Raw genomic sequence first — 19695 nt, forward strand, 5'->3', positions numbered from 1 at the left:
GGTTAGATATGGGGTTATACCGTAAAAATAAGATATTTTATTTTTGAAACGAAAGACGTTGATGAAGACGAGATGGTTGTTTAATAATTTGCGAAAGTAAACAAGTTGACATTATCATAAAGTTTGATGAATCAGATTAAATAACAAAAAACTGAGATGAAAGTGATAGCAAGTAGATAAATTTACATAAAGGTACGCAAAATTATTAAAAATATTTGAACTTTACTGTAACATCATAATATTACAAGATAACAAAAATATAATTTTTCTTTACGTTTACATGGTGTAAAATAAAAATGTGTTCATTCATTCATTCAAATTTTTTTAGAGGAACCAACTGATATATAATGTTTCTTCTTACATAAAAAACAGGGTACTGCTACCCACTTCTAAACTGTAAACCGTAAGTAACGATTTAAACTAAATAAAAACGTCCCTTTTGAAAAAGGTCCCTCCCCCTGAATACATCTACTAGTGAGTAATAAAACAGCACTGTCCCCAAACTCGCAAACACTTTGTCACCCTCGATTGCTTGTCACTTATCATACCACGCTCGACTTGCCATCAACGCTAATAAACGTTTCTACTAACACTTTGTACAAAGCGCCCTAACAATCGTAAATTGTACTTTAAATACGTGCTTATAAAGCCTATTTTTATGCATTTTTTTCAAGCATCTTTGAATATATCAGTAATTGCAAATTGTACTTTATTTTGTCAACATAGGTTATAAATTTGGCTGTAGGTCGTTTATATTATTAGGGCTGTCGAAAATACGTTCAGTGTTTGTTTAGCGTGAAGGCATTGTTTCGTAGTTTTCTCTCGGTATCGCTTTCAAAGGGCATTTTTGGTGTAATTATAGGGCTGTGTCAAGTATTTGTGATAGTGCTCCGCCACCTGGCACGAGACTGGGCTTGCAGCGTCCCAGTGAAGTTTAAGTTTTCTAACTAATTGCGTTTAATATATTCCTGCGAGACCATTTTAATACAGAAGCAGCAACTACAATTGTGGACTTTGCAAAAGTAATAATTAGTATTTGTACCCCAAACTAAAGAAGATATAACTAAATTCCTGATACGAACCGCTGAGGTTTGGAACGCTCTTTGGGATTGTTATTTTCTGCCACATTATAACGTGAATGCCTTCAAGGCAAGAGTGTAAGGCATTTCCTAGGCAAGCGCGCCTCAACTTAGACCGCATCATTGCTTTCCTTCAGGCATGGTAGTCGTCAAGCGCAAGATTATCTCGTATAAAAATAATCAATCGAAGAACAAAGGTACAAGTCATTTAAATTTGGGTAACAAAGGCGGCCTTATCAATTATAGTGTTTTCTTCCAGGCAACCATTATGTGGAATTGGCTCACATCTGAATACTCATAGCGGTGCGCAAAGCTCTTAGAATATTAATTATACATACATATAAAAAAACAGTAGATATATAAAATAAACTAATACATATTTCCCTACGGTAAAATAAATAATACTAAAACTACGGTAACTAGTAAATGTGGAATATAATAATCATACTTACAGTGTTAAAAGAAAAAAAAAATTAAAATCCTCTTATCTTGTTGGTGAACATATTAGTTGTAATAAACTAGCAATTCCCCGCGAATTTGTTCAGGAACCCACAACTTCTGATAAGTTTTCTATACAAACTTTCTTCCGCTATTCTACACAATAAGTATACCTCGCTAAGTCGCGTCGCGCATCTGCACAAATACTTCGTTTGCTAGGCTTCTTAAGGCCATTGTGTAACTTTAAATAGCCTTTAAAAAGGAGGAAGGAGGGATGGTCATACAAACTTTCTTCTTAATTTATAGTAATAATTGACGGCTTCACCGGATGACCCATCTGTTGGTACTTATGTGGAACACCATCGCCTACACACGGAGCAACACTACGCAGGCATGCAAGTAACCTGTAACGTGTCGCCAGTGTCCATCAGTGTAAGGCGTGCCATGCGCCTGTAATTACACCGGCAACCCCCCTTCAGACCGGAGCACAGCATTGCAACAATGCTAAAATAAAGCATGGCAGTAGTACCTACTTCCCCGGACCAGCTCTGCCACAACAAACTCCACTATCTCCTATTAAACCTCTTAGAAGGATTAAAATATTACTCTTTAAAATTTATTTAGTTTATAGTACCTATAGGTATGTATGTACCTATAGTCGTACAAAATTAGGTCTTATTATTCGTAAAGCGGATTACACAGGTTTTTTGTTTCGTGCATTTTTTGTACCGTCATTCTATTCTACCTGCTTTTTGCAACGCTCTTAAATCTAATTAAATCAATTAAGTACCTACATCAAGCTAATTGATCTTATACCTTACTATATTCATTTGATTTTATGTTTAGTTTTTTGTTTGGCCAATTACATACGACGCAACATTGCTAAGTCTAGTGATAGCGATTCTAATAGGCGAATAATACCATTTTAACTACCTACGTGTAAAGTAAACACTGTGGTTCGTCTCCGGCGCGGTCGGTAAAATGTAAGTAATGAGTTAACAGAATGTAATATTCGATCAGCGCGTCGTGTTAGCAATTTATAACTATTATAACTGAATCCCAGCCGCCGCCGATGCCAAGCGCTGGATGAGGCGCGAGCGTAGTCAAGCCTTTTTTGTAGGCTGAGAAGCTATAAGTTAGCTTCATCTTTCCGTTAGTGAGGTCGCTGAGCTAAAATGCTGTTTAGCGAAATATTTGACGGACGCGTGGCTAGCAGAAGTTCAGGAGCGCAAATTAATAGTTGAAATAGCGGAAGCATTTCAGTAAATCAGCTAGTGGATTAAAAATTGACTTCCTTTCGTTTGAAATGAAGGTTATTAAGCCATCTTACTATTCGGTCCAAGTATTAAATTATGAAATTATGTTTTCAAAATATAATGTAAGAAAGTTTGTAAATCTATAAGTATACTTACATAGGTATAAAAATGAAATGCTGTTCGTTAGTCTCAATTAACCTCGAGATCGGCTGGACCGAGTTTGCTAAGAAAAATACTAAGAACGACATAATTATTCCGTACGTGTGTTTCCCAACTAATTCATCTTACACAGCTAAACCCATATTGATGAAATTTTGTGGGTAGGTATACAGTCAAACCTGGATAAGCGAGAGTTCAAGGGAGCACAATCTCATTCTCGCTTATAGAGATTTCTCACTAACCCGAGTTTCTCGCTAATGCAGATACATGGGTAGCGTTTCTCTCTTATAGAGGTACGCAGCAATAACAAGACATATATTCATGCACTATGTAATTTTATTTTATTTAGAACTTATTTACATTTAAAAAAATCCGTCAATTTCGTTTGGGTTTCTGTTTTTGTATTTTGAATGTTTTTCTCTAACTCATAAATTTTGTCGAATATTGCTTACTCGACTGTCGCTTATAGAGGTATAGATAAGTAGCAGTCTCACTTGCGGAGGGCCATGAGGGAAAAACGACTCTCTCTTACAAAGGTTTCTGTTTCTCGCTAATAGAGGTTTTGGGAGCTTAAAATGACGGATCCTGGCTATTTTTCTCACTTATAGAGTTTTCTCATTTATCCAGTTCTCACTAACCCAGGTTTGACTGTATATCAATGGATTCCTGAAATGGTTTTAAAATTAATTGGACCTGGTAGATGGCGCTGCTTCACATCGCAAGAGCACCTCTGCCGGGTTAGCTAGTAAAATAAATATCTGAGATAGATAAATTCAGCGCTCGAAATCGTAACAGAAATATTAATGCGTTTACATAATTATCTGTACCTACCTAAATATATAGGTACGGTGCTTTTAAAGAAGTGCAGTGTAGCTATATATTTTTGAGATTTCGTTTATATAGTTAAATAACGTTTAGGCAAAATATAAATAGAATCTACCTTATACTGTTACATGTCGAAAATCCTGGCAGATCCAGGGTCGCGGTGACTGTGTGTCGGCACTCGCTGATATAATTCACTTTGAGCGGCGCGCAGAGTGTGGGGCAGATCTCATTATAGACACCTCCTTAACGCGGCACTGGCTGCGCTACACTATGTACGCTGCTTTGTTTTAATGCTTTATAGCACGCCTCATGAAAAGGGGGTGCTATGTCCGTGAGATATAACCGTATTCGTAACAGTGAGAAACTTTCAATCAACGTCGGTTTTTCAGGGATATTTTAAGAAATTTGTGGACATCCTGTGGCAACCGAAAAAGATTAAGGTCATATATAACACTAGCTAATGCCGGCGACTTCGTCTGCGTGGACTACAGAATTGTTACTAAAGGTTTGTTCGTTAACAATTTTTTAATCCTACCACAGGAAATATTTGAGAGATCGGTATAGAAAATACATTTCCTTCTCCATAGCAAAGGTGGCATGCATACCAAATTTAAAAATTGTCTGCCCGCGGCTTTGCTCGTAAACAACTTTCAACTTCTTAAGGAATCGGTATAAAAGGTTGCCTAAGTTCTATTCCTTGACAAAGGCGACATGCACGCTAAATTTCATCTAAATCTGTTTAGCTGTTTTGGCGTGATTGAGTAACAAACATCCACACTTTCACATTTATAATATAAGTACGAAGTAGGATTAAAACGATATTACACACACGCGCTTATAGTTCACACGTACACGCATACACGTGTCAATGTGATATTAAGCCATTACAATTTGGCGGAGCGGATTCGTGGACTTCGTATACTACTAGCTCTCAGGCATTCAGATTTTCTTGATATTGATTGCTTAAACGAAGGTAGGCCAAAGAACCTAGAGGAGCGTGGTTGGACTCGAATTCGGTTCCTCCGAGAGTAAGGATAAATTCCCAACTAAGTTACAAAGAAAGAATAGACGATTCTGATTCCTGAAGCATGCTGCCAGCAGCTGGACTTGGCCTACAAGTACATAGGCAGCTATTAAAAAAATAAAAATAATAATATGATAATAATAAAAACAGAACTTGATCGCTAAAGAAATTGTACTCAGGGTCATTCGAGGATCATAAGCTCAAGTATAAACTCTCTTCATTACCCTCATAAACAGGCGAAAAAAGACCTATCACACCCCATAGCATTTCACCCTCGGAAAGTAAAATGATGTACAGGCGCCCACTCGCACAAACAAGTGCAAGTGACTTTGACTTGTATTAACAAAGAACTTAAAGACTAAAATGACACGTATCCATTTGTATACATTACTTCATCCAGTATACACGACGATCTATCAAATTCTAAATTGTTTAACATCATTATAGTCTTTGCAGCTAGGGTATAGAGCCGTGAATGGCGTGAACGCTTCGTGTTCTTCTCGGTTTGGCTGGAGTGTACCGTATCAAATCGCTCGCACGCTCCCGCTCTCACGGATCTTGCACGCTCACTTTCCGTGACGACGCGGCGATGATAAATAAAATTAGCCTATAATTGATTTAACATGCTTCTCTCTACAAATAACACATTCTATGCGGTTTTATACTGGCTGACATTTGGCTGAATTGGAAACCATCCACCGCACACTTGAATCTAAAATGACAGATCAGCTATGACTTGTACTTTGTATTAGAAGTATATTATAAGGCTGAGTTATACGATTTGAATGAAGCGGATAGACCGTTCTCCACTGGACTTTGATAAGCAAAAATACATAAGTACATACAACATTCTTTTTGTTTCGGAAATGTACCCCTACAGAAGTGAAATGAGTATAAGTTGAAAGGCAGTATGAGAGTCCCATGTTTTTAAGGTTAGGGATATTAAAACAAAGATGGTAGTTTCCTTTAGGGTGTTGGATCATTAAAAAAGTCTACCCGTAATGGGGTGAAACGGGGATTTAAAGGCGATTTTACACCTTGTTTAATGGATATGTTGTAGTTTCCGTTTAGTTCTACCCAAATTTTGTGTAGATCTGGCGAATATGACTGGAGCTAGAGGACAGAACTCCTCAGTGCCCAGTAGCAAAACCTATTAGCTATAAATATATTAGGAAAAACTCACGTACGTATCCACGCCTGCGCTGCGTCCCGTCATTTGTGTGGGCGAAGCGACGGAGCGCAACTATTCAAAAATAGAACTATTCGTGGACTAAACGTTAGGTTTAAAACCTAGAAATTAGTTTGTTTATGACATTCCGAGTTTGTTGAATGCATTCTAATCTTATTCTATTATTTCTGTTATTTATAACGATTTTGGAGATTGAGTAATTAGATAACAAAGAAGAGGCCATGCTTAATGGCGAGTTAAGGTAGGTAATTGGGTCAAATTAAAGTTTTGAAAATCTTAAAGTAACCCGGGTGTCTTTACACGATTTACAATGAATACAAATTATAATGCCGATCTCAATAACCGTACCTATTAACCTAAACAACGAACGGTACCGGTGAGGACGGCATTATTTCACTCATCAATAGAAATCCGTCATAATAGAACAAATCATAACTTGCATTGTGAACGAATAATTTGATTAAAAATTGACGGCTCCTTCCTGTATAAAAAACCCTTTAAAAAACAGGAAACGGCTAAATATAAGGGTAATTCAATTACTACCTATAAAGGAATCCATTTATATTTGGCACGCAAGAGCGTATTTTTGTTAAAGATTTTGTCTGGAGAGTAGGGTCTTGATATTTTGGTAGAGTTCACAAAGGTCTGAATTACCTTTAGAAGGCTTAATTGTAGGTTCCGTACGTATCATGTCGGTGTAGATTACGCAGGTCGCCGGCGGAACTCTAAACTTGATATTTCCGCTTTGTTCGTTTTTATTTTTTTGGGAATTTCGCAAATATTTAGCGTGTGAACGTGAGCTAATTACCTATAGAAAAAATATGTTGGCGCTGAGATCTCACTGCGCCGATGTAGGCTGGTGAATAGAGTTGCACTTCAGCCAGAGCTACTTAAGTCGGCCGCAGGTATTCATTTAAAAATATTAAACCGTACAATTTTTTTTTTAAGTCCTCCTCAATTCCCTTGAATATATTCTCCTCTGGAAATTTGAGATGATGCAATCTAAGATGGTAGCCGACTAGCCTGTTAGGGGTATGGCAATTAAATATATTTAACGACTTTCAACGACTTCTATTTGTCACGGCGGTTTTTCGCTCGGCGCCATGGAAATATCGGTATTGTGTTAACTCCCCACGGCCGAAGCCTTCCAACAGACCAGACGTGAAATAAAATTTCTTATTCCAGAGTAATAAAATTTCTTAACTATAAAATAGAAACTCCAACCTGGGGACCGAACCTGGAACTCCTACTCATAAGACTACACCGCGCCTAACTACGCCAGGTACACTTGGTAACATAAGGTTTTTTTAAGCCGAAACCGTGAAAACCGGGAGTAACAGAAAAAGCTAACATGCCTCCCTCGCATCTTTCAGCAAAGTTAAAGTTTTCGTTGCACTAACTTAATAAGCAAAATGTCTGTTACGTCGGTATTTCGTTGTTGATAATTTTTTTCCCGAAATATCGAAATACCTATTTATTCCCGAAGTAACTATCAAAGTTACGATAATTTTCATTATGCCTAAAAGTAATAATAGGAGACTATTAAAGTAAACATGAAATACAACACTTGAAAGAGAGTACCCGTGTACTCCAAATGAGCGCCGTGTTGTCACTCGGTACAATAGCGCCGCGCAAGCGCACAAATAGATTATCCGACCAATTTGAAAACTGTTCTATTCAATTCAACGCTCTTCTGCTCCATTCAATAAATACTATTCAATTCGGTGTTGAGTGTCGGGCGGCACTTCATAAGCATTACCGACTATGTTACCGAAACACTTGTAGCAGAAACAGTAGACTTTGTTGCCGAGCTGATAAAGCTTATAATCCATTTCATGGAATGTTTAAATAAATATGTTTCAATTAAATGAAAAGATATTTAGCGATTGTGTACCTCTACTTACTAGCTGGTGCTGCGCCTCAAGGGAATAGAATTTATATTATACTGGCAGTGCCCTGCGGCTGCTATGCATATTGTAGTCCACGAACTTAATAACTGGGCTACCGAGCGCTTTCAGTTTTCAATCGGACTATTAGTTTCAGCAACGTGACAGCCACGGGCGTGCTGACGGCAGATTAGAATACAGTTGTCATCAACTCTGCGTCGTACGAGTTGACTAAGGGAATATAATGGAGAACGGGCAGCAGCGTGCTCTGCTACTACTATATTTTGCGATCACCAACCCGCGTGCCCAATGCGAGTGATTAGTTCCAGACCGACTCAAGTTACAGCAATAGTATAAGAAAAACTTCATGAGACTTTCAAGTTTGAATGATAGTAACATTGTTTGGTGGATTTATGTCTGGTGGGAAGCTTTAAACACCCTACCGACAAAGTGCTAAGCGATGTCGCGTGGAAAACTATTAAGGGTATACCCCACCATACCTACTCCCTAACAGGTTAGCCCGCTACCATTTTAGACTGCATCGACACTTACCACCGGTTGAGATTGCAGTCTAGGGATTACTTGTAGTGGCATACAAAAAGTACATTGAACATGAATACACTTGCGGTAGTAGCATATTAAATCAGTTCCAAATAAGCAAAACTAAATAACTTCATAAACTTCATGTTTTTCTGTGAATTGGTATCTTCAGCTGTAACTATTTAGGGCTGTTGTTGATACTTAGCTAGATTTTAAATATAGTGGCATGTCAACGTGGTTCTTCAATGAATGGCAGCGAGATCCTCCGGGCAGGTATCAGATGTCCGGGGCATTGTGCCAGCGCTCGTCGCAAGCCGCCAGCGCGCGGCGTCTTTATGCCACCTATCCGTCTGCCGATCTGCTCGCTGATACCAACCCGAGCGGCCCGGGAGCGCCGGGACAATGCACACGAATGTGAGACATAATTCGCATTGTGATGTTAAGATATCCATTTCATTAGATACGCGCAATTTAGCCTATTACGTGCTATTACCATTCAAAATGAATAACGTATCTAGTACACTTTGCAATAATACCTACTGCAATGATAACAGTCTCAGTTGTTTTTTGCCCCGGCGTTGCCCTGTTGCTTGATGCGCGGAGCCTGCTAAGCCGCCGGTCCCGGTTGTTATCTTGCAGTGTTGAGGATGCCACCCAACCCCTCAACCTGCTGGGGTTAGCGAAGTAGGTACTCTTACAATCCCAAACTCGACGTTTAAGCGGATCCGAGCCACTTCCCTTACGACCGAAACGATCAAAGAATAACTGAAAATATTGCCGCACTAGGTAATACAGATACTGCACAACGTCATGCCGAACAAAGACGAGACCCCCGATTTCTGACGTCCGACACCCACACACAGCCTAAGTGTCAACCCAAGCAGAGGTACCTCACCTTGCAGACAGTTTATTATTATTGTCTTTATATTTGTGTGCTTTATGCGGTCCATAAGATAAAACATGCTGACAGGCAGAAATACAACAGCCGAGGCATAGTAATAGTATCTCATTGGATACCCGAATAGTACCTACTTATTATTAAATATTCTAATTAGAAAAAAAAATACCAATTTTCAGTTTTCTTCAAAGGTACACTTTATAGACCAACTTAAATAAAAATATTTTGAATTTTAATTGACTTCTTATTGGATAGAAGCAGACGTTACTTTGCGGAATTCCATGATATACTAATTAAGCTTAAACTACTATACTCCGCGAGAAGTAGCATCCGTACGGTGTCATTTGAAATTTCTTCAATCTATATACCCCTCACCTACGACAATGCCCACATCGCCATCTAAGCCCCGTAAGCGTAGCTTGTGTTATGGGTACCTACTAAGATGACTGAATATTTGTTTGAACAATATACCTACTTACAAATCCTTATAAAATATAGATAAACACCCAGACACACAAAAATTTTCCAGTTGTGAGAATCGAACTCACAGCCTTGGACTCAGAAACCAGGGTCGCTGCCCACTGCGCTAATCGGTCAATACTATAATATCCTCAACGCACGTTTCGCTTCGACACCCAAGCATCCTTAAGGAGATGTTGACTTTAATTGTTAACAATTATTTATCGTAAAGTCAACATCTCTTGAAAGATTGAAGAAATTATAAATTACACCAAACATTGCTTTTCGCAGAGTAGGTACCTTTAGCAGATTAGACTTAATTTTGATAAGAAACTTCTTATTTGACAAATATCTTTGACGAATATCTTATTATATTACGAATATCATATTACATAATGTAATACCTATCGGTACTAACTGCCAGATCTCAATAACGATTGTATAATTTCGTCGTCGCAATCATCTGTCAGGATGGCCGAGCGGTCTAAGGCGCCAGACTCAAGGTTACCTTGCCTACTCTGTAGGTGTGAGTTGTTCTGGTCCTCTCTGAGGGCGTGGGTTCGAATCCCACTTCTGACAAAATTATTTTTATTTATTATTTGTGTTTTCAATTGTTTGGTTTTGTGAGTTCTTAATAGCTGATGTTCGCAACTTCAATCTTGTTTTATTGTATTTATTTATTAAGAGCAGTAACAACATGCATGTTACAAGTTTTATCTATGTATACGATATTCACGCTAATTACAAGTGCACGTATCATTCATCACAACGCGTCATGTAAACTTTATTTGACATAAAATTCAACTCACCGATCACTTATCGGTGAGTTTTTCCTAAAAGCTGTAAGTGTGCCGGAAGATATCGATGTATCTTTTTGGATAACTCGTTGTATTTCGCACATATACGTATAATAGGCGCTTGTTTTCCGAGATGGGACTTCGTAAACGGGATATAAAAAAAAATTGTGGACTTCTGGTGTACCAACCGGACAGACAAACATATATGATTGGGAAGGTTGTTACATATAATTTGTTTTGTAATATTTATGTAAAAAAACACAGATCTAGAGTTTATTTATTTATTTATATACAGGATATAAGAATATCCTGCCAATCGCTGATTACTTGGCTGCGTGTGTTCATTTTTGTTTTTTTAATCCAACGAGAATAATGTTTTTCCTGGCTGAAAGAATTCCATATTCATTTCAGGAATTCTCTTTACGGACTTTCGCAGACGTACTTAATAAAGGTAAATTTTGCCGAAAACGGTGCGGAAACAACTTCCGCTTGCTGTTTACAAAAAAAAATATACTTATAATAAATCCTGTTAGAAACAAGTTATCCTGTTATCCTGTTAGATACAAGCGGGCAACAGGATGCAAACTTAGATATATTTTGCTAATTACTTCAAGATCGGTGTAGTGGTCAGCCGATAATAGGTAACAAAATGATATATCTACTTTTTTATTTGTAACAATAGTTGGTAACTTCCTACTTGTTGATTGTCTAGAATCCACTTGTTATATGAAAATGTGCTGATAAGATTCCAATCATATTAACTGTGAGTAGGTATATGGAATGGGACGGTATGTGATACAAAGATTAGCAATAAAAACTTATAAGAAACTAGCACACCTCTTTTTCAGCTTTGGGCGGTTACATTATACCTACCTGTAATATTTGTCAACTTCAAGTTACTATACGCTTTGAATTCTTACGGCAGATGGGCAAAGTACAATTTTGCCATATTCGACACAACTGCTTCACTGATAAAATTTGACACAGAAATAGCAGGTAACCTGGAGTCAGACATAATCAAAATAATTTATTTGCAATAACATTTGATATTATAGTTACACAAAGATTTTAATATGTTAATACAGGAAAATGTTTCAGCTCATACGTTAAATTCAAAATAATATTTAAAATCTGATCAAATCAATTAGATTACTATGTCCTTAAAGTAAAAGCTCCCACGAAGAGAAATTAAAAGAGTTTATAAATCATTGCATATATAGTTATATAGGTGAACCAGAACTTTAAAGCTAACAATATACACACTAAATAGACGATTATAGATTAGGTATAGGTATGATTTTTGTTGAAATTATTATTTTTCTCAGTTTCATTTAGGTGTTGCTAAATATGTAAAGCAAAAATTTTCAAATTAACAGCTGAATAGACAAGCAATCTAATATTTTTGCACGAAATTAGTGAATATTATTAAAATGCGAATTTTCTTTCACCCTTTGGTACCTGCTGTACCTAAAATGTTACGTTGAATTGCATGTCCCTGTATGCTTTGGACAATAAATTGTAGAAAGGGCTAATATCTTGAAACTTTTTTTTTGTCAAAATATTTATGGCAAACAGGAAAGCAGACATGCGACGCTTTACACATCCATAATTAAAGGAAACAATGAAACGGTGCCTTCTACTAAGTACCACTAGTTATTATGTGCTAGGTTGAACCTACTTGTGAGTATTTAAGGAAACCTATGTTAAGAAAACCTATTGTATTGTGGAAGAGTTTTAGTGAGTTTTTAGTGTTCGCAGGAGAATTTATTACTTCCATGAACAACGCGCGCCGCCCGCCTGTTATCAACATGTCGCCGCCAGAGGTGTTATTGTTCGCTCATCGCTAACTATTAGTTAAACGCCGAGCTCATTTTGATGTAACTCGATACAGTTGCGTAGATTGGCGGTTGCGGGCCAATTAGAGGTCGGCACGTGGACGACGCGTGGCCAACGCGTGCGGGCGGCCACTCGCACTGTTGTTTGCACAACGTTTCATTAGTTCCACTGCTGACTGCTGAGGCGAGCTGTTTGACTTGAATAATACATACAACATTAACTGTGTGTTGAGATTTAGTGACTCATTAATGAGCTCGTTTACCTATTTAACAAAAAATGCTGACCAGCCGTTTTGCTGATTCTTCAACTAAATGTATGACCGAATTTAAGAGGTACAGGTTTGTAGCGTGCTTTTCAAATATTACTTAACAGAAGTAAATTTCCCTAGCAATATAGAAGCAGCAGCTCTGAGCTGAATATTATGTCTCTCCCGAGCGCTGGGGAGACTGACGGAGTACTGACGAGAATAATGATTGTTGAGCAAACAGCCAGAAAGTGATTCCCTCACCTGGTTCGTCCAACGCCTTGGGCTACCTCCACATTGTCTCTTTCCTGCGATCTTCTCTGTGAGCATCAGCTTTTCTATATTGCTGGAGTCTTTCCTGGCTATGTGACCGAAGTACGCAAGTGTTTTCCGCAGAGAGATGGTGGTAAGTTGAGTTTGCACGCCCAGTGTTTTTGGTATTGAGACGTCGACTAAGTAGTGATAATCAAGACCTATATCCATTATTACAATGTATTGTGTAATGGCGAGCTTGTAAAACTTCGTAAATGGTTCCAACTTCCACACAGCGACAGACGAAAAAGTTAAATTACAAAAAGTGTGAGATGTACAAAATATGTGTCTCTCGGGGTCAACATTGTATGAAAGTACAATGTTGCCTCTCGAAGGCTTAGTGAGTTGATCTTATAAGTGAGAGGTCTAGGGTTTGGTCCCCGACAAAACCCAAATGGAAATTAATAATTTCTTAATTTCAGCTGGTTTGGTTTGGTGGCAGGCTTCACCCGTGGCTAGTTAGATGCTACCTATTGACAATGTTGTGCCACCAAGGGAGTGAGGTAAGGGGAAGGATTTTATATAACGTCATACCCCTTACCATTTACCCCCCTACAGATGTATTTAAGGGCTTGAACTAATAAAAAAAGTGCGTGTACTGTCATAATATCGACTCTTTTCTTCCGGTAAACGTGACAGAGGCGCTCACATGGGAGAACTCTACCTACGACACAACTCTACGCACATTCCGCTCTATAAATATCCAGTCTATTTTCATACAAAAATTCCACTTTGCCTCCGATCAGCTTTTTAAACTATTTTTTGTTGAGCAAATAGCTACCTAATTGATGTGAAACACCTTATGCTCTTGGTCTCGCCGGTCTTTTGGTATGATTACGCGTAAAGACGTAAAATCGCGCGATTTTCAACTTGGCAGCCTTATTTCGCATCGCTTTTTTTTATCCTGCTATCTCTTTTATGAATATAAAAGGAATTCAATGTTTTTCATCTTTCAAAAAAAAAAAGGAATCCCGCGCCTGTTAAATTTTTTGATGTTATAGAGGTTTTCCACCTTTAATAAAACAACAGAAGAATAAGCCCAGCAACGCCGTCGGCGCGCGTTCTTCCCGGCAGCGCTGGCAGGATCGGTCGGGCGACGTCAAGTGGGACTCCCCTGCAGCAATTAAACTGCAATATCTTTGAACAAATTCAATGAGGGCGCAAACATTGCGTCAGCCCCCGCCCCGCGACATCACGCGCGCGCAGTGTTGCATTACATATTTCGGATTTCGTGGATTTTCTTAATACCAACACAGAGAGTTAGGAAATGGTACTATTCACCCATGTGCCTTGGAGAGTTAGATCGTTGGTCCAGCTATTATCACTAACGTGTGATACATGTATATTCTAAGTATTTATGTATATTATTCATAAAAATATTCATCAGTCGTCTTAGTACCCATAACACAAGCTACGCTTACTATGGGGCTAGATGGCGATGTGTGTATTGTCATACCTAGTATATTTATTTATTTCATCCGAGGTAAACCAGTGCAGTAGGCATATCCGAACCGTCTAACATTAATAAATAAGCTGTGGATGGGGAAGATAATATAAAGGCTGGCATCTTACACGATTGTATATTGCGATAGTTCGTATTAGATTTTTAAATTTACAACGACGACATTAAATTATTAATGTTTGTGTTGTGTTAATAACCGTAGGTGCAGTAAAATATCTCCAACTCCCCGTTGATTTTAACATAAATTTAAATAGCCCATTGTGTACAAGCTATTTGTTCCATCCTTCTATTTAAAATCCAATTTTTCCGGCGATGACCGGAATCCAATTCTACCGTTATTTTTGTACCTAAGCTCGTCTGATCGCGGGTCTGACGCGGGAGCAATTGAAAGTGTGTGCGCGGCCTTATTTGCCGAGCGCGCGGGCTCCACTTTGTATGCTAATTGTTAGTTTGTTTGTTAAACGGTTGCATTAACAGATCGAAGTTAGTAGTATTTGTGATCGCGAAGTGATGCTGGGGATGATGTTCCTAATAAAAAAACAGTATGTAGCATAGTGGGTACGACTTCGACCCCCTTTTCGCGACAGTTTAAGCGCCGACACGCATCTCAAATTTGTCGGAGTTATACCTATGTGTTTTGAGAAGTTAAACAAAAAGAAGATAAACACGTAGGTATGTAGGTACAGGCCAAAACAATGAATGCTTGGGAAGTCAGGTAGTTCAAAAACAGCTTAATCCAAATAATAATTCTGGGATCTTCTCGAGAGCTTTCTCTATGAAATGAAACAGAAACCAAGCCGCTGCAAACTATCTGTGGAGATATTCCCTACCTAACTACTTACATTAAAAAATCGCATCAATTAAAAAAACTTCATCAATTTTCAAGTCGGTTAACAAAAGTCATTTTCATTTAACAAGTTACCACTGGTAACGCCAAATGAACAAGATATGAAGCGAGATAACTGTGTTTAAGTTTTAGTTTTACTGCCGTTTGATACAGTTGACATTTGTTTGTGTAGCGTTAGAGGGAGATTTAATAGTTGATGCAAAATGAATCTTGTCGCTTGGTATTAAAATCAATTATTGTCTGACATGGTGTCGTGTTGAGGGGTCGCCGGTTGTTTGTCGAGAGGTAATTTAGTTGTGGATTATGCAGTTTGAGTGATTGATGTTTTTGGGTTCGCTAGTTGCCTACACGCGACTGCGGCCGCGCTTGTGGCGTCGCCGGGCGTGCCTCGGGTGCCCGCGGATCTTGTCCAAGGATACTTGTTCGACTTCATTCTCTATATTTGGTATAGCCTGTAGGTACCTTAAAAGAAGCTAGTCGCCTCTCATATAAAAAAAACAATGGCAAACCCGAAACAAATTTTTGTTGAGTTTTTTTTTTGCTAATAATGAAAAGTTAGTTAATTTGTTGAGCATGAAATCCTAAACATTTTATTCTTAAGGTTTATCTTTAAATAAAGATATTGTGATTTGAAGTCGAATCGAAATGTATATTTAGAGTTTGTAATACCTACCCAGTCTTCGTATACCTACATAATTAATATATGATAAGTTCATTATATTTTCATGTAAGATCTCACAAGGCATGTATCTTTAAAAACCTCATATCGTGGTTTTATTATCTTTCAAAGATAGGTTTGTTGTTTTATTTTATGTTTTCATACTCTTTGGTTTTAATGTATGAAAAAAATGCCTGCTACGCTTTGAATGAAAGAATGAATGAATACACATTTATTGTACACAAAATAAAAAAGTAGTTACAGAGATATAAGTACACATAGAGCAAGAGATTAGAATTTGGTGGTAGCGATTTCTTTCAGCCAACCAAAGGCGTAAAAGGAAAAACATAGAAAAGAGGTAGGCGGTGCAATAAATAAGATACAAACTTTATACAAATACAATAAATATAATATATAACTACAACATTTAACTTTCCGGAGGCAAGAACCCTTTTCAAAGAATTATCGAAAAAGGTTATCGAGTCTACCGGTGATCCTAGAGCGGGCAGTTACCTTGGCCAACGAATTAGTTTGGCCATCCAAAGGGGCAATGCTGCCAGCATCTTGGGAACTGTGCCTCGCTGCGGTGGTTTCGAGGACGTTTTAGATTTTATTTAGTTTTTAAATAGTTTATTTTAGTAACCTAAAATAAACTATTTTATGTATTAATAAAAATTATATTAAAAAAAAAAAAAAAAAAATATATATATAAAGCCATTTATGGAAATAAAAACAAATGAACACTACAACATATGTTTATATTTATCATATTTATATATATATATGTTATATATAAATATGTAAATATATAACATAAATTATATAAATATGTGTTATTTATTGATATATATTTACATATTATATAAATATGTAAATATATATCAATATATATTTACATATTATATAAATATGTAAATATATATCAATAAATAACACCCGCAATTTAAACGAGAATAATAATTAAAATAACATACTTCAAAATATGATCCGCTTCAGCGATGTTAGACTGATAGAGACAAATAATGATCCTACACTAGTTTCTTGAAGGTTTGAGGCTTTGTCATAAAATTTAAATTAATACCTACTACTGTCTTCATCTAAGGTAAAGGAGGAAATTATTTTTATCAGGCAAACTTGAGGCAAAGCGTATATTTATATTGCTAGCCTCATAAGCGAAGCGTTGGGGTGGGTATTACTGTCAGTTTACGCACACCGAGTGATACTCCAACTTAAAATGTCTTTTTTTTATGTGTATTAGGCAAATGTTGAGAAAAAACACTATTTTTAACACTCATGATATTTTTAAATCTCTTTTTATTATTTAAACTAATAAAATATTGTTTAAAAAAGTTCTTTCTTGGACGTCCGTGTGTCTGTATGTGCGTATCCCGTATCTTCACGTTACGATAACGAGCGAAATACTTCACTTATCGAGTTGGTTTTTTAATAAGCTTCAGTATTTTGAGAAATATAATTAGATGTAATTTAATTATTATTTACAAATAATCTCAATTTTATTGTAATGAATAAGATTATGAGGCGTGCACTTTTTGATTTTCCAACTATTTTTTTTACGGCCATCCATGGCTTCAAGTTCTTTAGGGCCTTCCAAAAAATATTACATTTTAGTTTTAAAAACTTTGATTATCTATGTTAACATGTCAGATGAATGAATTATTAAATTTTTCTGAGGTTGATACACAGCACTGGAATAAATCATTGCCATTGGCTGTAGCTCACAGATTATAATATTCTTTAGACTAGTCGAATGAGTTCTCAATAAACATTTTGTTTATTTCCAGACTTAGACGAGCCTTTAGCATTATTTAAAAAATATTTATATAAATCTGTATACACGCACACAAATTCTATCAAAATTATTTTCGCCATTGTTCTTTATTTTTTATAAACAACGCTTTATACATATATATCTTTCAAAATAATCCCGCTATGCTCGTTTCGATGTGATACTAGAAAGTTCACAGGGGATGTTGATCCCCAGCGCACAATAATGTCGCTAAGTACCTACAGCCATGTATAGTTCTCTTATTAAAAATGAAATAGGTATACTAATATTAATTACGAGCAGAGCTTGTTAGCTCATACCAACGACCCTACTTAGTAAAAGTAAGTACCTACGTAAGTATTTAAACTCTTCAGAGTTGTTAAGTTACTAGCGAATTGAGCCACGTTGGTTTCGGTTTCTTTTTAATCCAACGAGATGATTTAATCAAAATCGGTCTAGACTCCAGAGGTTGAGTCAAAGATAAGTAAACAACAAACAAACAGATACACTTTTAAAATAATTATAACACTGGAAAGAATTCCGAATCATCTCATATTTGTCCCAGCAGTATCTTTGCTGTTCCTTATGTAACAAATTACCAGATGAAATATTTGTGTTGTCTCCCAATAAGTTCAATGTTTGTGTAAACGTAAGTTTATATAAAAATCCTCTTAATATTATGGATTACATGAATGACAAAATACCATGGGTATGGACTTCATAGCTGAATTTTAAATTGTCACTGAAATGGAATGACAAAAAAAAAATTACGGCTAAGTTTGTCGTGGGTTCTTCTTAGACCAGGGCGCGTTCGGAATCCTAGTTTTACTTTAAAGTTAACGAATTTAGCTATTATTACCTAACCTAACCTAACATTAATGGTAACATATTTTATGTATTAAAATGAGATTCATAAGTGCGTGTGATATAAATAAAACATTTTTAAAATTTTGAATTTGAATAAGAGAGCGATAGATATAAAGCTTAGATCCACCAGGCTGCCAAGCGAAGTGAGTAAGTATTATTTGAAATAAAAACCTTGCTAACATTTCTACTAATTGAAAAGGAATAGGTAAACGGGAAGAACTAAGTTATTTTCACCTCACAACCCCGAGGGTCCAACGATATTAAACATCAGTTTTGCATAAGTAGTATGTTTACAAAAGTCAATAATATTATATATATATATAAATAATAGTGAACTGTAAAAGTAAAAGTGAATACTATTTTTATGTAATTGATAGTGAGCTTGTAGTCCTTTGATCTCAGGGCATACTGTGTAGCAACAATCCCTGCATAGCCCACATAAACAAAAAACAATTTCCAAAATTAATAGGCCCACTCACGAGTCACTCGCAGCTCGCACGCGGCCGACGGGCCCCATCAAAGACAGGTCTCGCCCTCCCCTTAAGACGTTACAAACGTTATTATTAATTTCTCCTCACGCCTCGCCGAGCGAAATAAAATGCTCAGTCGATAACAATAAAGTTCAATTTGCAACACACACAGATAAGCAGATAGGTTCTTTTGTTGTGAAACAAAGCAAGTTATTGGCTAACTTTTGGTCCACAGGCTGCATCTAAGATGGCGATGTGTTCCTATCTCGCTCAGTCGCGCGGGCGCGGATGACTGCGTCTCTTTTTGTTTCTTGAAAGAAGTCAGTGTTTGTGTTGTAGCGGGCGGGCTGCGGCGGCGGGCGGGGGGAAGTTGGGTAAATAAAGAGGTATCGAGGGATCGATGGAGGCGGGCGGCTGCGACGGGTTTATTGTTTTTAAGTTTTGGTTATTGGATTGGTTCAATTTTCCCATTAACTGCTTGGAGATAAGTACGTGTTGTGTCAATAGGTTTAAGGTGGGACATACTTATAACACACCACGCACCGTGGGAAGGTAACTGATATACAAAATTCACACCACAAACATACAAAGCAACATGGTTGTTGGTGTCTATAACTAAAGGCTGGTATCCCCAGTCGCTACGGAATGTATGCAATGTTTAAG

General features: G+C 37.1%; 1 protein-coding gene and 1 non-coding gene across 2 annotated transcripts in view; both read left to right on the plus strand.

Annotated features, from left to right (window-relative positions):
* LOC120626045 (retinal homeobox protein Rx1-like) overlaps positions 1–19695 on the plus strand; it is a 56435-nt gene that overhangs the window by 25792 nt on the left and 10948 nt on the right. The gene's annotated exons all lie outside the window — the stretch shown is intronic.
* On the plus strand, positions 10219–10332 carry Trnal-caa. The gene is made up of 2 exons: positions 10219–10256; positions 10288–10332. It is a non-coding gene; the product is annotated as a tRNA-Leu (tRNA).

This window comes from Pararge aegeria, chromosome 1 (assembly GCF_905163445.1).
Source record: "Pararge aegeria chromosome 1, ilParAegt1.1, whole genome shotgun sequence".
Lineage (NCBI taxonomy): Eukaryota > Metazoa > Arthropoda > Insecta > Lepidoptera > Nymphalidae > Pararge > Pararge aegeria.